The sequence below is a fragment of the Mustela erminea genome, chromosome 5 (assembly GCF_009829155.1).
Source record: "Mustela erminea isolate mMusErm1 chromosome 5, mMusErm1.Pri, whole genome shotgun sequence".
Taxonomy (NCBI): Eukaryota; Metazoa; Chordata; class Mammalia; order Carnivora; family Mustelidae; genus Mustela; species Mustela erminea.
The window spans coordinates 105,784,122-105,804,055 of NC_045618.1; the positions used below are offsets into that span (position 1 = coordinate 105,784,122).

Below are 19,934 nucleotides of genomic sequence, written 5' to 3' on the forward strand. Positions count from 1 at the left end.
GGATTAAGCAAAAGTATGTATTGGTTCATGTAACTGGCAAGTGCAAGGCAAGCAGAGCTGGACTCAGGGATGGGGGATGGATGGCTCCGGGGGATGTCAGGGTTTTCTTTTTGCATCTCTTGGTTCCCCTTTTTCCTGCTTTGGCTGCATCCCTATGCAGGCTCTTCCTCATGGTGGCAAGGCACGCAACCTATTACCACAGCTGGGAAAGGAAGATGCTCCCTTGCGTGCCATTGCACAGATTCCAGGATTATGGCTCGTTATGTTGCTTGGCCATCCTTGAACCGATCACTGGGATCAGGGGGTGGAGTGATGAACTGACTGGCTTTAGTCTGGGCCGTTTGCCCACCTCGAGATCCTAGTGCAAAGTCAACTTCCCACATACCACCTGGATTGGGAATGGTGGTGGTGGTGGGCTGAGGATGGGGGTGCCCAGGGAAACTGGAGCTCCCTTAATAGAAGAGGAATCCACACAAGAAAACATGCACTAAAATATGTTAATAATAAACACTGTGTATGCTTATCTTGAAGAGCACTGAGAAATATATAAAATTTTTGAATCTTTTATAATGTACACCTGAAACTAATACAACACTGTATTTTAATTTACTCTAATAATAATAATAATAATAATAGGGATGTCTGGGTGGCTCAGTCAGTTAAATTTCTGCCTTCAGCTCAGGTCATGATCCTGGAGTCCTGGAATCGAGACCCACATCGGGCTACCTGATCAGCAAGGAGTCTGCTTCTCCCTCTGCCTGCTGCTCCCCTTGCTTGTGCTTGCTTTCTCTTTCTCTATCTCTGGCAAATAAATAAATAAAATCTTTAAATAATAATAATAAACACTGCTTCATATTTGTATGGAGGACAATGACAGAGAATGCCTAGCAAACAATATTAACTACCTAATATACACAGAATTCTCCAAAGTTAGAAAGTGCTTCTATATACACTGTATCATTCTATTTTCATTACATCCTTACCAAGTACAAATCACCATTTTATAGATGAGCAAACTGAATCTCAGCACAGTTTAGAGATTTACCCAAAGCCACACAGCTGGTAAGAGGGAAAGCCAGAACTTGAACATCTTCTGACCCCAATTCAGTAATCTGAGGAGGTGGTGTAGGTTTAATTCTGTGGAATTTTATTAAACATGCCCTGGAAACCAAGTTGCCTTAAAGAAAGCATCACAAAGCACCAAAGTTCAGATAAGAACATTTTCCCACCCTATTCTTGGAGGAAATAATCGACTGTCCCTCTGAGTATGGACATTTGCAACAACACATGCCATTCTAATGCTTACTTCTTTACTATATTGGACATTCCTGGTGGCAATGTAAATTTCTGGGTCCAGTTCTTGGGGAAAGCAATTTGGTAATAAAATACCAAGAGCTATAAAAATGCCCATATTCTTTGACTTCAAACTCTACTCCTGGAAATTTATCCTGTGAAAGTGATTGAAATAAGCGAAGAAAAATTCATGTGTATAAAACATTTGTAGCCACATTAATCATAACATTAACATTTTTTAATTCAAAGAGAATATATGTAAAGTGCTTACAGGATGCCTCACGACAAATTAATGTAGGCGGCACTAAGTCCTTGCTTATTCTCAGATGCTAACAGGACTTCACATTTGCATCCCATCTGCATGAAAGACTCTTCTCCCATAAACATTTGACTCATTCCTTCCTTTCATTTGGGTCTCTGCCCAAACGTGACCCCACCAAAGAGAACATTACAAGCCACCCCTCTAAGCAGTGTATCTTCACTGTCCTTTTCCATATTCTGGCTGTGTTTAGTTTTCTTATCACTTATTTCTGCCTCCTACATGACATATTTATTTGGTTTTTGTTGTTGTCTTTTTTCTCCCCCATGAGAAGGTAAGACCCATGAGGCCAGGGACTTTGGTTAGTTCATCACAACATGTCCAGAATCTAGAAGAACACAATCCAGAATACTCATGAATAAATATTATTTCTGTCTTTATTCTTAAACCCTTGGCTTCCATATTTCTTCACATATCAAAAATTTTTATTTTGCCAACTCTTTCTCTTTTTTGTCAGAAATAGGGCACAGGCAGAGGCAAGATGGATCAGTCTGGGAAAGACTCTGACTTGCAGATCTAGAAGGGCTAGTAGATGGCCAAAGAGCCAAGATCTGAATATATAACGGAGACTGGACTTGACATACATGGTAAGGGCATGTGAGAGGGAAGTCTTATGGCGAGTCCTGACCTAGATAATCAGCTCACAAGAAAAGGATGGGGGGAATCTAGGACATAGGGTCTATCAAATCTGAGATAGGCCAGGCCATCAATAAAGATGGTCAAACAATATCAAAGAAGCACAGCCTCCCTAAGATATCCTGTTATAGGAAAATTAAGATTTTGAGAAAAAATTTCAGCCACTGGGCCATATGAGATGCCAGAGAAGAATGTTATTATTGAGAAACTTAGATCCAAAGCAGAGGTACTAGGAAACACTGAGGACAAACACACTGGTCAGGCATGGACCAATAGCTATCCTAGAGAAAGGAAATTCTCAGGCACTTCCAAGGGAAGCAACTCCCATAGCCAAAGCTCATCCATCCAGAAGGAGAGGTATAGGTGTTGGCTGAGAGGCCATGGCACACCAGAACCCAGCACAGAGAGTGGGCAGAGAAAGAAATGGTATAAGGGATCCAAGGATGTGGTAGCTTTATAATAGGGCTGAACTTTCTTTCTCAGAATTCCCATCCAACTAAGTTTCCAGTTAAGGAGGACCAAAAAGTATACTTTGTTTAATATTTGAAATGAGAAAACGGAGGAGCAGCCATTTTTATTCTTGTGCTCAGAAGGTGAAGGCAGCCATTTTTGGTAGCTCCCACATGTTGTTGCTTACTGCTGGCTCACCTTGTTGATATGATGCAGTGACCAGGGCTATGACTTACCTCGGATAAGGTAACCCCAGGGTAATTCCACCTTGCCCTGGATCCTGCTGCATCTTCTATTACTCCTGAGTGAGGTGTATTTAGGAGCTTCTGGGGAGCCTGGGTGGCTCAATGGGTTAAGCAGCTGATTCTTGGTTTCTGCTTGGGTAGTGATCTCATGGGTCCCGAGATTGAGCCCCACGTGGGGTTCTAAGCTCAATCGGGAGTCTGCTTGAGATTCTCTCCCTCTGCCCCTCCCTCCACATGATCATTCTCTCTCTCTCAAATAAATAGATAAATCTTAAAAAAAAAAAAAAAAAAAAGATACCAGCTTCTCCTGCAGGACACCCATGATGTCAACATAGGAGACAGTAAGCATTGACATCCAACTCATGCTCATGGATTCCAACTGGTCCTTGATCTTCACATTCTTTCTATCCATCTTCTTTACCCATCTGCTTGCCCTGCAGACTTCAGGACTCCATCATCCCATGAGATGATAGCCTTATAGACATCCCACCCCGTCTCATCCCATGAGATGACAACCTTACAGAGACTGTTCAACAAACTCCCACAACTGTATCAGGTGAAATCCCTATTTTAAAAATCATATATACACACAAATCATGGATATATATATATATATATGGAGAGAGAGAGAGATCTATATATATATATAGAGAGAGAGATTTCTCTATATACATAGAGAGAGATCTATATAGATATATAACTTCTAGTGGTTCTATTTCTCTCCTTGAACCCTGACTAATACAAAGTGGATGTGGGTGGAGGATGAACTTGTCTGCCAAAGTTCCCTCTTAGGTCAATTTTGTCTCAGAAAAAGCATTAAAAACCTGCACATTATGAAAACCCAATGTAATTTAATTAATGTCTGCTGTAACTATTAGTCTACTCTCCTAAGACAAGGTTTATACACAACAGTCTCAAGTGCAGTTACAGGAAATCCCTGACAAGAAAAATAATTATGTAAAAACTTTAAATCATTTACTCTGAATAAAATTAATTCTTTTTAGTAACGTTGGAGATCTCTTCTAATGGGTTGTTTAAAACTAATTCTCACAATCCTTCTTTTGACCCAGTGACAGATTTTCCTAAGCTATCATCAATTTCAATAAATCTTTTCATTCTGACATTAAACATGAATTTTACAAGTTCTATTCCTAAACAACTTAATTAACTGGTTGGGAGATTGAAGAATATTCTTGCAAAGAAAAAAATGTGCTGCCTCTACAGCTCAAGTTATTAGCTTGGGAGAGCGAATCACTCAGTAACTGAATAAAGAATCACTATAAATATTTAGTAGTTCTATATTCTGATGCAACTCTGCATCAGTCTGTCATACTGATAAATTCATTAACAATTTAAGCCTGGAGTTTGGGTCTAAACACACTCTGAATTATTTATTCTATCGTAAAACCATACAGCCTCTCTGGAAGGTGTATCCGTTGGTGGTAAAGTTTCACTAATGCACATTTACAGTAATTGGAGAAACAATGGCAGCCGTGTCTCTCATGCTCTAAATCAGAGAAAATGTTAAGTCTACTGAGAAAGGGCCCATTTTCATAATGAAAATCTGAACATTGTTGCTATATCCATTAGAGAAGGCAGGCACCATTCTCAAATTTCTCTTGATTTAATGCACTGGTCAATGCATTCTCATGGACTCCTGTGTTCCATTATAAAGTTAGGATATTTTCATTCACACAAAAGCAAGACACTGAATGAAGAATGAATTTAAAAGCAGGGCCAAGTTTAACTGAATTCAAATTGTTGTTGACTTTATATACATCTGAGCAGAAAATAATTAATTAAAAAAACACTGAGGAGAGTTTTCTGCCTTTGCTATTGGATCTTTTTGTCTTTTTTAATATAACATTTACTAAACATTTACTCTGTGTCATGATCTGGAATAATTTTTGTTTACACACATCATCTTTAATTTAGCTCTGCTTAGTGGGTACCATCATTTCCCCCCACTTCATTTTGTTCAAATTTTACTGAGATATAATTGATATATAATGCTAGATTAGTTTAAGGTGTGCAACATAATGACTTAATATATGAATGTAGGTGAAATGATAATCACAATAAGTCTAGTTAACATCCATCATTTCACATAGTTAAAAATTTTTTTCTTGTGATAAAAACTTTTAAGATCTATTCTTATAGCAACTTTCAGATATACAATACAGTATTTCTAATTATAATCACCATGCTATACATTACATCCCCAGAACTTATTTATCTTATATCTGGAAGTTGGTACATTTTGACCACCTTCACTCACTTCCCTCAACCCCCAACCCCTGCCTACATATCTGCTCTCTACATATCTGCTCTCTATGTCTATGAGTTTGCGGGTTTTTTTAGATTCCCCATAAAAGTCAGATCATGTAGTATTTGTCTGTTTGATTTATTTCACTTAGCATAATGCCCAAAATGTCCTTCCTTCTTCTTTATGGCTGAGTAATACTCCATTATATGTCACATTTTCTTTAACCATTATGTGTCAATGGATACTTAGATCATTTCCATGTCTTGGCTACTGTAACTAATTCTCCAATGAACAATGAACATGGGAGTGTGGATATTTCTTTGAGACAGTGATTTTGTTTCCTCTGGATATATATTCAAGGATATCCAAGTGGAATTCTTAGGACATATGGGAGTTTTCCTATTTTTAAATTTTTAAGGAGCTTCCATACTGTTGTCCATAGTGGCTGTCCCAATTTACATTCCCACCAAGAGTGCACAAGGGTTCTCTTTTTTCCACATTCTCCTCACCAATGCTTGTTACTTCTGGGTCTTTTTGACAACAGACATTTTAACAGGTGTGAGGTGATATCTCATTGTGGTTTTAATTTGCATTTTTCTTGATGACTAAGTGATGCTGAGCACCTTTCCATGTATCTGCTGGCCATCTGTATGTCTTCTTTGGGGAAATGTCTATACATGAATTAGAAATGTCCATTTCTAATTAGGTTGTTTGGGATTTTGTTATTGAGTTTTATGAATTCTTTGTATATTTTAGTTACTAACCTCTTATCAAATTTATGATTTGCAAATATTTGCTCACATTCCTTAAGTTGCCTTTTCATTTTGTTAATGGAGTTGCTGTGCAGAAGCTTTTTAATTTTATGTAGTCCCACTTATTTTTGCTTTTGTTCCCTTCAATTTTGGTGTCAAATCCAAAAAATCATTGCCAAGACTAATGTCAAGGAGCTTACCCTCTATATTTTCTTCTAGGAGTTTTATGGTTTCAGGATTCCCCCATTTAAAAAATATGAAAAATAAGGCTCAGAGAAGTTAAACAACTTATTCCAAGGTCACAAAACTAGGATTTAATGGTGCTGGGATCCAAACCAGGTCTATTGCCAAAGCCTATGCTCTAGTAGGCATATTCTCTCTCTAGGAGAGAGTTACTCCTCTCTACAGACTTAACTTTACAAAAAGTAAATAGAAAAAGACCATGGAGAGAAGGGCTATTTCATGTCTTTGAGACATGGTTCTTAAATTATTCATCTAATACTGTGGGACAAATAACCCCAAAATTCAGTGTTTATAACAAGAATCATGCGTTTTCTCATAAATTCATCCATGTTGGTCAAGAACTTGGCAGTACCTTGGCTGGAGGATTCTGGCTCAGGTGTCTCGTGAGGCTAGATGTCTGCTGGGACTTCAGCCATCGGAATCCATAAGTGGAGTTGGAGAATCTACTTCCGAGTCATCTTACTCAGATGGTTGTCAAGTTAGTGTTGGCTTTTGGTGAAAGGCCTCCACTCCCCTACACATGGGCCTTTCCACTGGGCTGCCTGAATGTCCTCACAGCATGATGACTGTCTTTACCCAGAAATAGCAATCCATGAAACCAAGTAGCCTCAGAAGTCATACATACACTGTGACTTCCACAGTATTCTGCTGGTCACACAAGTCAACTATGACTCCATGTAAGGGCACTACAGAGGGTCTGGATACCAGGAAGTAAGAATCTTCCTGGCGGCCATGTTGAAGTCCTGTCCCCTCAGTCCTCTTGCTATTTCTATGGCAATTAGCAGATTACTTTCTGCCTATGACCGTGTTTCATTTGCCTCTCTGGCCATCCAAAGAAAGTCACAAAATTATCACAAAACCACTGAATCTCAGAGTATCCTTAGCTGGTTGTATGAATGCCAACAGCTAGCTAAAAGAGAGTGAGCTCAGATTTTGAGCAACAGCAGGTGATGGAGCATTTACTACCCTGTTCAGAGTGGGGGGCCCTAAACGGCAGCAGTGAGGAAAGGTATCTCCCAGAAGATTTAATCTTCAGAAAGAAAGAAAGTCAACATGCAAAAAAGAGTGGAGGGCAGAGCATAAAGAGCATGGAAACTAGAGGCGGGGGAAGGAGCACAGTGAAAACGGAGGAACAGGGAAAGGGTGTGTGAGGAAGGAAAGCAAGTGTAAAAGGATTGAAGTAAAGGCATCAAATCCCCAAAGACTGAGGCACTGACAGCGAGTCTGTAAGAAGGAGCAGACCTGGTACTCAGAGCCTGCCACCCAGCATGAGGACAGATCAGCAAAAGGACTGAGAAACCAAGAGGGACACACCACCACCACCACAGGCATGAGACATAAGAACATTCCCCTGGTGATGAGAGCTTGTGACCAAAATGAGGCCCACACCTCAACAGGGTATAGGGAAAAAAAAAATAAAAATAAAAAAATAAAATAAAAAATATATATAGTAAAAGTAATACATGTTTCTGAAAACTCAAGGAGTACAGAAATGATAAAAACAGAAACTATAAGTCCCCCATCCCCTAAAGACGGCTTGCATTTATAATTTGGTATAAGTCTTTGTGCCTTTTCTGCCACTCTAACACCATGTAAAGATACAAGATTGCCCTGTGTGTATTCTACTGTAATTTTTTAAAAGATTTTATTTATTTATTATTCTACTGTAATTGCTTTTTCACAGAAAAACAGAGCTTTGATACCTTTCTGTGTTAGTAACAGGAATGCCTCATTCTTTTTTAAGTTTCTTGATATTCTGCTTTGTGACTCTTGCATGACTTATTTAATCAATCCCCTAAGAAAGGATGTTTGAATTATTTCTCATTACTCACTGCTATAAACAATGCTTTAGGAAACATCCTATATAATATCATTGCATAATTGTGAGGAGCATTTCTGTGGAAAAATTCCCAGAAGTAAGATTGCCAGATCAAAGAGTATGTACATTCAAATTTTAAATAGATATTGCCTTCCCAAAAGGTTGTACCAATTTGCATGCATGTATTTTACATTTGATGTGTATGATTAACTTAACCTTCAAGCAAACTCAGCTATAAGCATATTCATAATTTAAATGATTTTTTTAAAGATTTTATTTATTATTTGACAGACAGAAATCACAAGTAGGTAGAGAGGCAGGCAGAGAGAGAGGGGGAAGCAGGCTCCCTGCTGAGTAGAGAGCCCGATGTGGGGCTCGATCCCAGGACCCTGGGATCATGACCTGAGCTGAAGGCAGAGGCTTTAACCCACTGAGCCACCCAGGCACCCCTTAAATAAGTTTTTGTCAAATTGTGTTATGGTGAAAATTCCCTGCACTTGGAAAGAATCATTTTATCGTAGGGTAAAATATGTCAGATGAACAAAACATTATACTTACCCAAGTAATTATGCACGCATTTCCACAGATTTGAGGTATATATTAAAGGCTTTCAGCTACTATATGGTTCCAATCCAGAAGCCACCGTGTCTCCTCAATTTTCCCTCTACTTTCCAATTCCCCACATTCTTCAGGAACTCCTTCTATCTAGAAAAAGCATCAAATAAGCCAGGCTCATTTTAGTGTCTGTTGGCTTTATTTGTGACCCTTTTCAGTAGTATTGGCATCTTAGAACTGAGTGCAGAGAAATTAATTTTTAATGGTGGTACTTTTGGTTAAAGTGTTAAAGGAAACTTAAACAAATAGAAGGGGAGATGAAAGTCCCTAATGATAACCTCACAGCTGCCTAGAAAACTACTTCCAGGAAATGAAAGAAAGGAGCCATTGCCCACGCTTAGGTGTATCCCGTAGCATAACTCCGTGGTCCCAGGTGATAGATGGACATCTACTAGTAAATATTTTCAATTTCCCTTGGTCGATCCCTAAAACAATCGCTACCAGCCAACCTTCTCCTCTGCCTGCCCACTTGTGCCGCCTTCACACACCTCATTTGCCAGGAATCACAAGAGGCAGAAGAGCACAGCTAAAAGAGACCCCACCCCCTTGCCGAATCCCCAGAAAGACTCCCTTCTAACTGCATGCAATCTCCCTTGGGACTTGACTACAAATCACCTCCCAGATGCCTTCAAGGCTGACAGGAAATGAAAAGCAGCTCTATTTCACTAAGACCTGAGGACTCTTCGAATACAATAAAGTTTCATTTAGGCCAATCTTCAGGATAATAGGATTGCTTCTCAAGATATTGTTTTCTTCTCATGAATACTTTTGTATTTTTTTCTTACCCATTTCTTTTTCTGGTCATAAATTTTGTTGACTGAATTCTCGGTAGGCATTAAAACATCTATCCAGTATCCACTTGCCTTCCCTATAAGGATATGGCCACTTCGTATCTCCCTCCCTTCCAATCCAGCCCAGTAGCGCCCAAGCTGACAACCACAGTCTCTGTCCCTCCTGCTTCCGTGGTGAGAGATAGTGGGGACTCTTATGGGTCAGCCCTGTTACAGGGGCCTGGATGGCATGGTGCTCAGGGGCAGATTAACTATGACTCTTGTAGAGTGAGTCATGGGCGCCCAGCCCCATTTGGGAAACCCATATACTTAGGTATAGTTCTAAGTAACTCTTCACATAAGTTGTCTTCTTGGTGAATAATGAAAAGACCCATCAGAAACATTACTTCATGAACACCGACATCAAAAATCATGGGTCAGAGTGGCTCCCTATGTTGAATGGTCCCCATCTTCCATTAGCACTATTAAGCCTTATCCTTATTATTTAGATGCATGGGTTAGTTGATATATAAAATGTTTCAGCCCCTGATATACAACATCCCTTGAACATTTGTTAATCCATTAATGTCTGTTCTTCTATTTATTCAACACATATTTATGATAGCTTATATGAGCAAGGCCCTGAGTTGGGACTATGATGGCAACAATCCTAGGTACTGAAAGAGAAAAAAGCAGGCCCAGGACATGGTCTATTGAAAATACATTTAGGGGCACCTGGGTGACTCAGTGGGTTAAGCCTCTGCCTCTGGCTCAGGTCATGATCTTAGGGTCCTGGGATCGAGCCCTGCATCTGGCTCTCTGCTCAGCAGTGGGCCTGCTTCCCCCCCACTCCCTCCTCTGCCTGCCTCTCTGCCTACTTGTGTTCTCTCTCTCTGTCAAATAAATAAACAAAATCTTTTAAAAAAATGTTATGTTAACAAAGCCATCAGGGGAAGAAATAAGCATATCCTTTTCCAAAATTATAATTATCTAGAGTTACATTGGTGAGTAAGGGAAGGTGGTGGAGCTGCAGACTATGAGGGGACCCAGACCCACAGCCTGCTGCTGACCCTTCTATGAAGGCCCAGGCCATGCCTTGCCAAAGCTGCAGAGGCTTGGCTGGGCTCTTATGGTGGGGATAAAAAATACTGGGGTCCAGCACAACTCAAGGACAACTTCGAAAATTCTGCTTGCTGGACTGGAATGAGATGAGGAGTGGGAGATTAAGTATGTTAGCACATTGTTCTACTCCACACAAAGTGAGCCCCATGTGACAGAGACTACTAGTTAACCTCCCCAAGCTTATGCTCATTCTGTAGTGGGAAATTGTTGCTGGCCAATGACTGTCCAAACAGATTTCTTTCCCAGTATCCTCTGCATCTAGGTGTGAACTTATGACTAGGTTTCACCACTGGAATATGAGTAGGATGACAGGTGCCATTGTCAGGATGTTCCATTACTTGGAAGCAGAAGACAGAAGATCCACAAGATAGAAGGAAGCTGGGTTTGTGAATTACTGTAAGGAAGAAAGCCCCCCACTGAGCAGAATTCTACACATCATAGTGTTAGGTGATGGAGAAATATACTTCTCAAGCCACTGGAAGTTTGAGGTTTATTTATGATAGCAGTTCGTTTTACCCTAGCTCATTGGGGGGGGGGGGTGCAGAACTAAACTATGGAATTAAGGACAAGCACCTACTACTGATACTCTGTCAGGAAGAAAGCATTTGGAAGTTTTCTAATTCATAACATTGAGAAGGAAACAATAGTTGAGAAAAAGTTTGAACACACAGTTAACACACATCAGCGTAAACATGAAATAAGTTCAACGTCTTCAGGAAACTAAAGACTTCAGTTCTACTCTCAGTTTCCCTGGTTGCCCAACCTACTTCACTTCTGCAGGCAGGGAAGGGTCCAGAAGCAGGGAAGAGAAAGCTAGATCCTTCTGCAGGCTATCCAGAGGACAGGGGGACTTACCTCCTCCAGGTGGGCCAGTAACTAAGGTCACTGGATGGAGGACTTTTTGATTCTAGTACCTGGGGGTGGGAGTATGAAGGAAGAGTAGATAGAGGACATTCCCAAATAACTACAATGCCAGGCAGAGCGAAGTGTCTGCCTGGGTGTCTTCCCAGGGGAAGATGCCACAGCCCCCTGTAGGACGTGGAAGGCTGAGGAGAGGACTGGAGGGCACTGACAACTCACTCTGAGGAAGGGCACAATTTTGACAAAGGCTTTCATGGACAAAAGGGCCCAGTAAGAAAATAGTGTTTCTTTTGGAAATGGTTATTCTTTGATCATTCTTACAGATGATTTTCTACAAACTACTCCATCAACTTCCAGATCACTTTCACAAGCCTTACCTCTTCTCCTGTTCACTTACAACCTTGGGAGGTGAACCTCCCTATTGGAACTGCCGTATAAAATCTGTGATAGAGACATCATGCTTGTACATTGTTTCCTTATCTCTTGATTAAAAACATATTCCTTACTGCATGAAGTGTATGTTTTCAAAAATCCAGTTTCATTTATTTAAGCATGCTAGCTCAATTTAATCACTACCAACAAGCTCGCTCTATATTTGCCTTTGGTTATAAATTCTGATTTTACATTTCTTGGATCAGATATCAAATATTAATGAAACACATATAAGAAAAACCAACCAATTATTTCTCATAAGATAGGAAGCCTTTGGAAAACTCCGTTCGATTAATCTAGTCACCATTTCCCCTCCCCAAGGAGCAGCCTTGACCCTTAGGTCCCCTAAGAACTGTACAGTTCCTGAGTCGATAGAAATAAATGTAGTTTCAAAGTATTATAATCAGGGCTATTAACCCCTTATGGGATACCTTCTAGTCAAAGCTGCTTGAGCCTTCAAAGAATCTCATCAGTATCAAGAAGACTGTGAAGAAAACCAAAAAAAAAAGTACTTTCAGACTCTGGAAATATTTTTACAGCAAAGGAATAGATGACAAAGCAATATAAATGATATCACAGAGGTAAACCTCCCAACTTAAAGAAGGAAAAACTAAAAGTGATTTCATTTTTGGTTATCATATTTTAGGCACAGACCATCTTCATAATAACTCTGTACTTTATTCAAGTCTTCAACTACTATGTTTGTTTCAGAAGATTACTCATCTTGTTGAATCAGACATACATCAACATGGCGGAAGCTCAGGCAGAGGTCAGTTCATTAAAACCCATGGCAGTGACAGCACAGAAATGAAACAAAACCCAGAGCTGGGCTGGCTATTGGCCATTGGAGCCCAGGTCAGCATAGCATCCCACACAGGGGGACAGGGAGGCAGAAAACAGCAAGGCAAGTGCAGTATCAAGAAGCTGGAAGCCATTCCCTGAGAGCAAATTATTTCAGACAACCCCAGGATCAGAGAAGGCTACCCCTGGTTTTATCCTCTTCCTTCCACATGGTAGCTGTATGGCATTGGACAGTTACCTAAAACCTTCCCATCCCTAAAGTTGGGGTGATCATTGTCCCTGAGGTTCTTAGACCAGTCGGTGTATTCGTTTGCTAGGGCCGCCATAACAGAGAACAGGTGGCCGAAACAACAGAGTATTGTCTCACAGTTCTGAAACTGTTAGAAAGTAAGAAGTCTGAACTCAAAGTGTGGGCAGAGTTAGTTTCTTCTGAGAGCTACCAGTGAAGGCTGTGTCTCCGGCCTCTCTCCTTGGCTTCCAGATGGCCATCTTCTTCCTGTGTCCCTTCACTTCATCCTCCCTCTGCACATTTCTATCTCTGTGTCACATTTCCCCTTTTAACAAAGACAGCAGTCATCTTGGATCAGGGGCCCATCCTACTCCAGTATGAACTTATCTTAACTAATCACATCTGCAACAACCCTGTTTTGCAAATAAGATCACACTCTGGAGCTTTGGGGGTTAAGACATCTACATATGAATTTTGGGAGTGACACAATTCAACTATAACAACCAGTTTGAAAAAAAAAAACACACACACTGCTGTTTTGACCCAGTGCCTTTGGGTGTGGTGTCAGCCTCAGGAAAACTCCAGCTACGCGGGTGACTAACTGAGGAGGGCGCTGCCGAATTGGCATCACATAGGCCCTACTGCTATATGAGATGGTTTCCTTGCATCACGTGTGTCTAGTTAACTGGTCCCACTGCAGAATGGAACCCTCCCTGCCGGGACCCAGGGGACTTACAGCATGTGTGAAGGGATTTTTATTTTGTCTTCCAGGTCAGCAGTTCTCAAACTTCATTTACCCAGGGAGCTTATTAGAACTGCAGATGCCTGAGCTACACCCATGAGGTTGTGATTCAGCCAAATCCACCTGAACCAAGGCCCAGGAATTCATGTTACTACTTTCTGCTTCCACACTTCCACACCCCAGGCAGGTATCATCCATCAATTAGAGAACTCTGCCTTGTTGAACCTGGAAATTGTCACAGAATCCTTCCCAACACAGTAACCCAGGCAACTAATGATAATTGATGGTGAGATTAACTCCTATTAATCTCCTATTCCTGCTAAGCCTTAGAGGGGCTCTGGGTCTCCTGGGGTAAAGGAGCACTCGTTGTACACAAGAGTCTGCACTATCTGTGTTGGAAAGAAAAGCTGACCTTGGAGCACATTCAGGTTTCTCTTTCTCCCTCTTCTCCCTGCCCTGGGTTCCTGCTGGATGGATGAAACAATACTGAAATGTAAGGCCAGACCAACTATTCTGGGAAACTAAGTCAAGTGTCTGGTACTGGCCACTTGGACCTGGGCAGCAGGGATCTTGATACTGGCTAGTTTTGTGGCCTAAAGAAATGTCTTTGAGATTTGATTTCCACATTTGTAAAATGTGGCATCAGTCTTGATGAGCTACCATGTCCTTCTTTCCCTTAACACAACTGATTCTGAATGCTGGGGTCAATGAATATCCAGAGAGATGAATTACATTGTCCAACATCTCAAGCAAATAAAAGCTGGAGATCTCAGTGAAGTGGGTTCAGTGGAAGAATTAACATTTGAGTGCCTACAATGGAGCTAAAAGCTATATGTCTTATGCTCTCTTACTTTGTCCCTATATGGTATGTAGGTGTTGGTATATCAGTTTTTCAGATGAGAAACCTGGGGCCCTGAGGAGTTGAGCTAACTTGCCCAAGATCATACATCTAATTTAAAAAAAAAAAAAAAAAAAAAGCTCTAGAATTAAGTTGTCTTTTGACACCAAACTCCACGCTTTCCAACATACTTAATTTCAAAATCCTTTTAAAACATTGCAGAAATGGATTTTAAATTAAGAGAATGTATGACATTGAGTCATACAGAATTGCCAAAATTCAACTATTTTTGTCCTCTGAAGATGACAAAGGTGACCCTTGCACATTGACTGTTCTTGAGTTTATTTACTTTGCTCACCCACACCCTCCCACCAGCCAGCCAGCCAGGTAAACTCAACCCTGCCAGTCTCTAAATCCTGGAATGTGCTGAGCTTGGCAGGGCAGAAGTGGCTCTGCCTACTGAAAATGCAGAAATTATCCACCAATATCCACTCTAGAGTAACCACAAAATTGCTCAAACACCTGTCTCAACTCACTTGAAATCTGTACAGGAGATTCAAATATCTGGTTCCACCCAAGCACTGCATTCCCTTTCTCTATCCCTTCCAAAGTCTCAGTTTGGATGCTTTTATCTTCCCTCCCCTCTCCCCTGCTCCCCATCCCTTCATTTTGTGAATCGACTTAGCTTCTGTGGAGGCAAGAAAGGACCTTTCCTCTTCAGATGAAGAAGAGGAAAGGGCTTGAACTTGTGATTCAAGCCTTGTTAGAGAGGCACCTGGGTGGCTCAGTTGGTGAAGCGCCTGCCTTCATCTCAGGTCATGATTCCGGGGTCCTGGGACTGAGCCCTGCATCAGGCTCCTTGCTCAAGGGGAAGTCTGCTTCTCCCTCTACCTTTCCCCCTGCTCAAGATCTCTCACTCCCTCTCTCTCTCTCTCAAATCAGTATATAAAAGCCTTGTTTTAAAAAAAAAAAAAAAAAAGTACCATCCATCTTTTTCAAAGATATCGAACAAATAATTCTAAAATTTATATGGAACCAGAAAAGACCTCGAATAGCCAAAGGGATATTGAAAAAGAAAGCCAAAGTTGGTGGCATCACAATTCTGGACTTCAAGCTCTATTACAAAGCTGTCATCATCAAGACAGCATGGTACTGGCACAAAAACAGACACATAGATCAATGGAACAGAATAGAGAGCCCAGAAATAGACCCTCAACTCTATGGTCAACTAATCTTCGACAAAGCAGGAAAGAATGTCCAATGGAAAAAAGACAGCCTCTTCAATAAATGGTGCTGGAAAAATTGGACAGCCACATGCAGAAAAATGAAATTGGACCATTTCCTTACACCACACACGAAAATAGACTCAAAATGGATGAAGGACCTCAATGTGCGAAAGGAATCCATCAAAATCCTTGAGGAGAACACAGGCAGCAACCTCTTTGACCTCAGCCGCAGCAACATCTTCCTAGGAACATAACCAAAGGCAAGGGAAGCAAGGGCAAAAATGAACTATTGTGATTTCGTCAAGATCAAAAGCTTTTGCACAGCAAAGGAAACAGTTAACAAAATCAAAAGACAACTGACAGAATGGGAGAAGATATTTGCAAACGACATATCAGATAAAGGACTAGTGTCCAAAATCTATAAAGAACTTAGCAAACTCAACACCCAAAGAACAAATAATCCAATCAAGAAATGGGCAGAGGACATGAACAGACATTTCTGCAAAGAAGACATCCAGATGGCCAACAGACACATGAAAAAGTGCTCCATATCACTCGGCATCAGGGAAATACAAATCAAAACCACAATGAGATATCACCTCACACTAGTCAGAATGGCTAAAATTAACGAGTCAGGAAATGACAGATGCTGGCGAGGATGTGGAGAAAGGGGAACCCTCCTACACTGTTGGTGGGAATGCAAGCTGGTGCAACCGCTCTGGAAAAGAGCATGAAGGTTCCTCAAAATGTTGAAAATAGAACTGCCCTATGACCCAGCAATTGCACTACTGGGTATTTACCCTAAAGATACAAACGTAGTGATCCAAAGGGGCACGTGCACCCGAATGTTTATAGCAGCAATGTCCACAATAGCCAAACTTTGGAAAGAACCTAGATGTCCATCAACAGATGAATGGATAAAGAAGATGTGGTATATATACACAATGGAATACTATGCAGCCATCAAAAGAAATGAAATCTTGCCATTTGCGACAACATGGATGGAACTAGAGCGTATCATGCTTAGCGAAATAAGTCAAGCAGAGAAAGGCAACTATCATATGATCTCCCTGATATGAGGAAGTGGTGATGCAACATGGGGGCTTAAGTGGGTAGGAGAAGAATCAATGAAACAAGATGGGATTGGGAGCGAGACAAACCATAAGTGACTCTTAATCTCACAAAACAAACTGAGGGTTGCTGGGGGGGAGGGGGGTTGGGAGAAGAGGGGTAGGGTTATGGACATTGGGGAGGGTATGTGCTTTGGTGAGTGCTGTGAAGTGTGTAAACCTGGCGATTCACAGACCTGTACCCCTGGGGATAAAAATATATGTTTATAAAAAATAAAAAATTTAAAAAAAAAAGTCTTGTTAGAGAGCTGGAAGGAAGTGGGTTGTTTGAATAATCCTCTGTTAGTAACTTCCGGCATCTAACACAGATCTCAGGTGGGTTTGTTGGTTTGTTTGTTTGTTTGTTTTTCATACATTCTCCCATGGAGCCTATGTAGAGTCCCAAAGAATGAAGAGTTTCTTTGAATTTCTTTGAATAATGACTCTTTGTTAGTAGTTTATTTTAGTCCTCATTCTGTGTTTTCTACATCTTGGAGGACTGGTTGACTTCCAAGACCAAGATTTGGCAAGAACAGATTCTCCTAGAAAATGAGAAGGAAGGAAGAAGATAGGCAAGGGTGTCCTGGAGTAAAACAGAATAAAGAAACACTTCTTTAAAAAAAAAAACAAAACAAAACACTTCTTTTCAGTGGAAAGTTCTGAGTCAAGTTTGAAAGAACTTTTTCCCTTTAATATAAATGGAAGGATAGTATTTATTCGCGTTTTGTCAACAGGATAATTTCTGTCACATTGGAAAGCATATAGACATGCTTGAGTTGGCTTTCCATTACAACACTCGCATCCAATTAAAACAATACCAAAAATACCCTCTAGCTTAGACATTAAACAGAGTGTGCAATTGATATTCATGAAAGCCATCCTCAGCATAACCATCTCTCCATCCTTAGGTACCTCATGGCCTTTATCATCGGCCACTTCCCGGTACTGACTGAGCATTGGCCGTGTACTGACTTTTTTTCCCTCTCTCTTTTCTCTTTACAGACAACCCAGCATATGCAGATCACGTTCATAACTGAACGGCACCATTCACTAGTTCTGCGAACATGAGCAAGTTCTTTAAACTCTTCAAGTGTCAGTGTCCGTATGTGGAAAGTGGGAATGGTTCTCACTACCTTGCAGAATGGGTGAGAGCTTTTGCTGGTGATACTAACTCCCTGCCTGTCACACAGCAGATACTCAAAACAGGCCAGCTGCCATTTTTACTAACAAACCATAAAGCCCTTATGGAGGGGCCTGTGTCACTAACCTTTTTATACCCTTGGCCCTTCTCCCAGTGTTGGACACATGACCTATAAATGTTTGTGGTTGTGATGCTCTGGCCGCCAACTGTTAGGGTATGTCTATTGTTTCTTTAGACGGGAGTTTTGATGCATTCACTAAGGAAATTTATAAGCAAATACCATGCGCAACTTCTTTTTCCCATTGTTAACACAGTCACAAAACCACATTCACACAGTCTTGCCCTTCCAACTGCTGCTAGTGAGACTTACGTACATTGAATAAGGGGAGAAACGACTTGCCAAAGATTAAGGCAGTGATGGAAAAGCATCCTGATGCTGGAAAGCAAATTAAGAAGAAAATCTACATGGGAAAATCCCTCTACGGATGTATGTCTGCCGCTTTTGCAAGCTGGTCCTGTAAACCCAAAGTGAGGGATGGGAAAATCCCTAACAAATGACGAATATGATTTCTTTCTGTTGGAAAGATATCTGTAATCACTTCTCTTTTTTAAAAAGGGAATATAACGAGAGAGTGGGCTATACACATAGCAAAATGCACAGTGATGCTTCAGAGAGGGGTAAGAAGTCATGGTCTCCGGGTCCTGGGGTGGAGCTCTACATCAGGCTCCCCACTCAGTGGGCAGTCTGCTGGAAATTCTCTCTCCCCCTCTTCCTCTGCCTCTCACCCTGCCCCACTCTCATGCTCTCTCTCTCCCTCAAACAAGTGAATAAGTCCTTAAAAATAAAAATAAAAATAAAAAAGTGAGTGAGCCTCGTTTGACATTACCTGTGTTTCCAAAAGATAAGTTCAAGCTGAGTCTTTCCCTCACCTCCCGCAGAGACTGGTTAAACCCTGCTTAGTCCCCAGCTGCCCCTAGCCTCTCTTTTGTCCTACTGAGTAGAGAAGAGGCATTGCTGAAATGAACCACATGGTGAGTGAATAAAAAGAAACACCACCAAGTGACCAGACTTGGGAATGAGGGCTGCATTCCCAGCATTAGTCCGACCTTCCTTAAAGAAGCAGCAGGTGTAACCTACCCCAGAGACAGCCCCTCCAAGCACCACCCAACCAATGTCACAACTGAAGGTCTGGCTAGGCAAACCCTTTCTGTGGTTCAACACTTTGCCATTCTGCAAGCTCTCCAGTTTCTATTGTAATATATGAAGCCCCTAGAAGAGTAGTAGCTATTAACACTTGATCAGAATAAGGTCTGCTTTGGGTGTAAGCCTGCAGTTTTAAAAACTCATGTACAACTCCTTTCTTCTTGAAGGATCTGGGCCATAACCAGAGGCTCCTTCTAGTGGTTCAGAAGGACCCAAAGTTAGGAACCATGAAATCTCACCTCCTGAATTTCTCATATGTCTGGAAAACCTTTGCCCTCTTTGTCTGACTTATTAGGTGTATTTTTTTAAAACTAAAATTTTTATTTTGAAACAATTATAGATTTACATGCAGTTGTAAAAAATAAAACCAAAGGATCTCCTTATTTTTTCCTCAGTTTCCCCGCAAGGGTAATAGCTTGCAAATCTGGAGTGTAATATCACAACCAAGACATCAACACTGATACAGTCAAGATGAGGAACAGTTCTGTCACCAAGTGTCTCTCCCTCTTGTCCTTTATTTATTTATTTATTTATTTGACAGATCACAAGTAGGCAGAGAGGCAGGCAGAGAGAGAGAGAGAGAGAGAGGAGGAGGAGGAAGCAGGCTCCCTGCTGAGCAGAGAGCCTGATATGGGGCTCGATCCCAGGACTCAGGGATCATGACCCAAGCTGAAGGCAGAGGCTTTAACCCACTGAGCCACCCAGGTGCCCCCCTCTTGTCCTTTTATAACCACATCTTCTTCCTTCCTGCCTCCATGTCCGCCTTAGACCCGATAATCACTAATCTGTTTCTCATCTCTGCAATTTTGCCATTTTGAAAA

At 41.1% G+C, this 19,934-nt stretch overlaps 1 long non-coding RNA gene across 2 annotated transcripts in view; it reads right to left on the reverse strand.

Moving 5' to 3' along the window:
* The window catches only part of LOC116591436, a 71,279-nt gene that overhangs the window by 25,904 nt on the left and 25,441 nt on the right, over window positions 1-19,934 (reverse strand). For both annotated transcript variants that reach the window (XR_004286002.1, XR_004286003.1), the window contains exon 2: window positions 8,582-8,728. This is a non-coding gene — a long non-coding RNA (uncharacterized LOC116591436). The remainder of the gene's footprint in view (window positions 1-8,581; window positions 8,729-19,934) is intronic.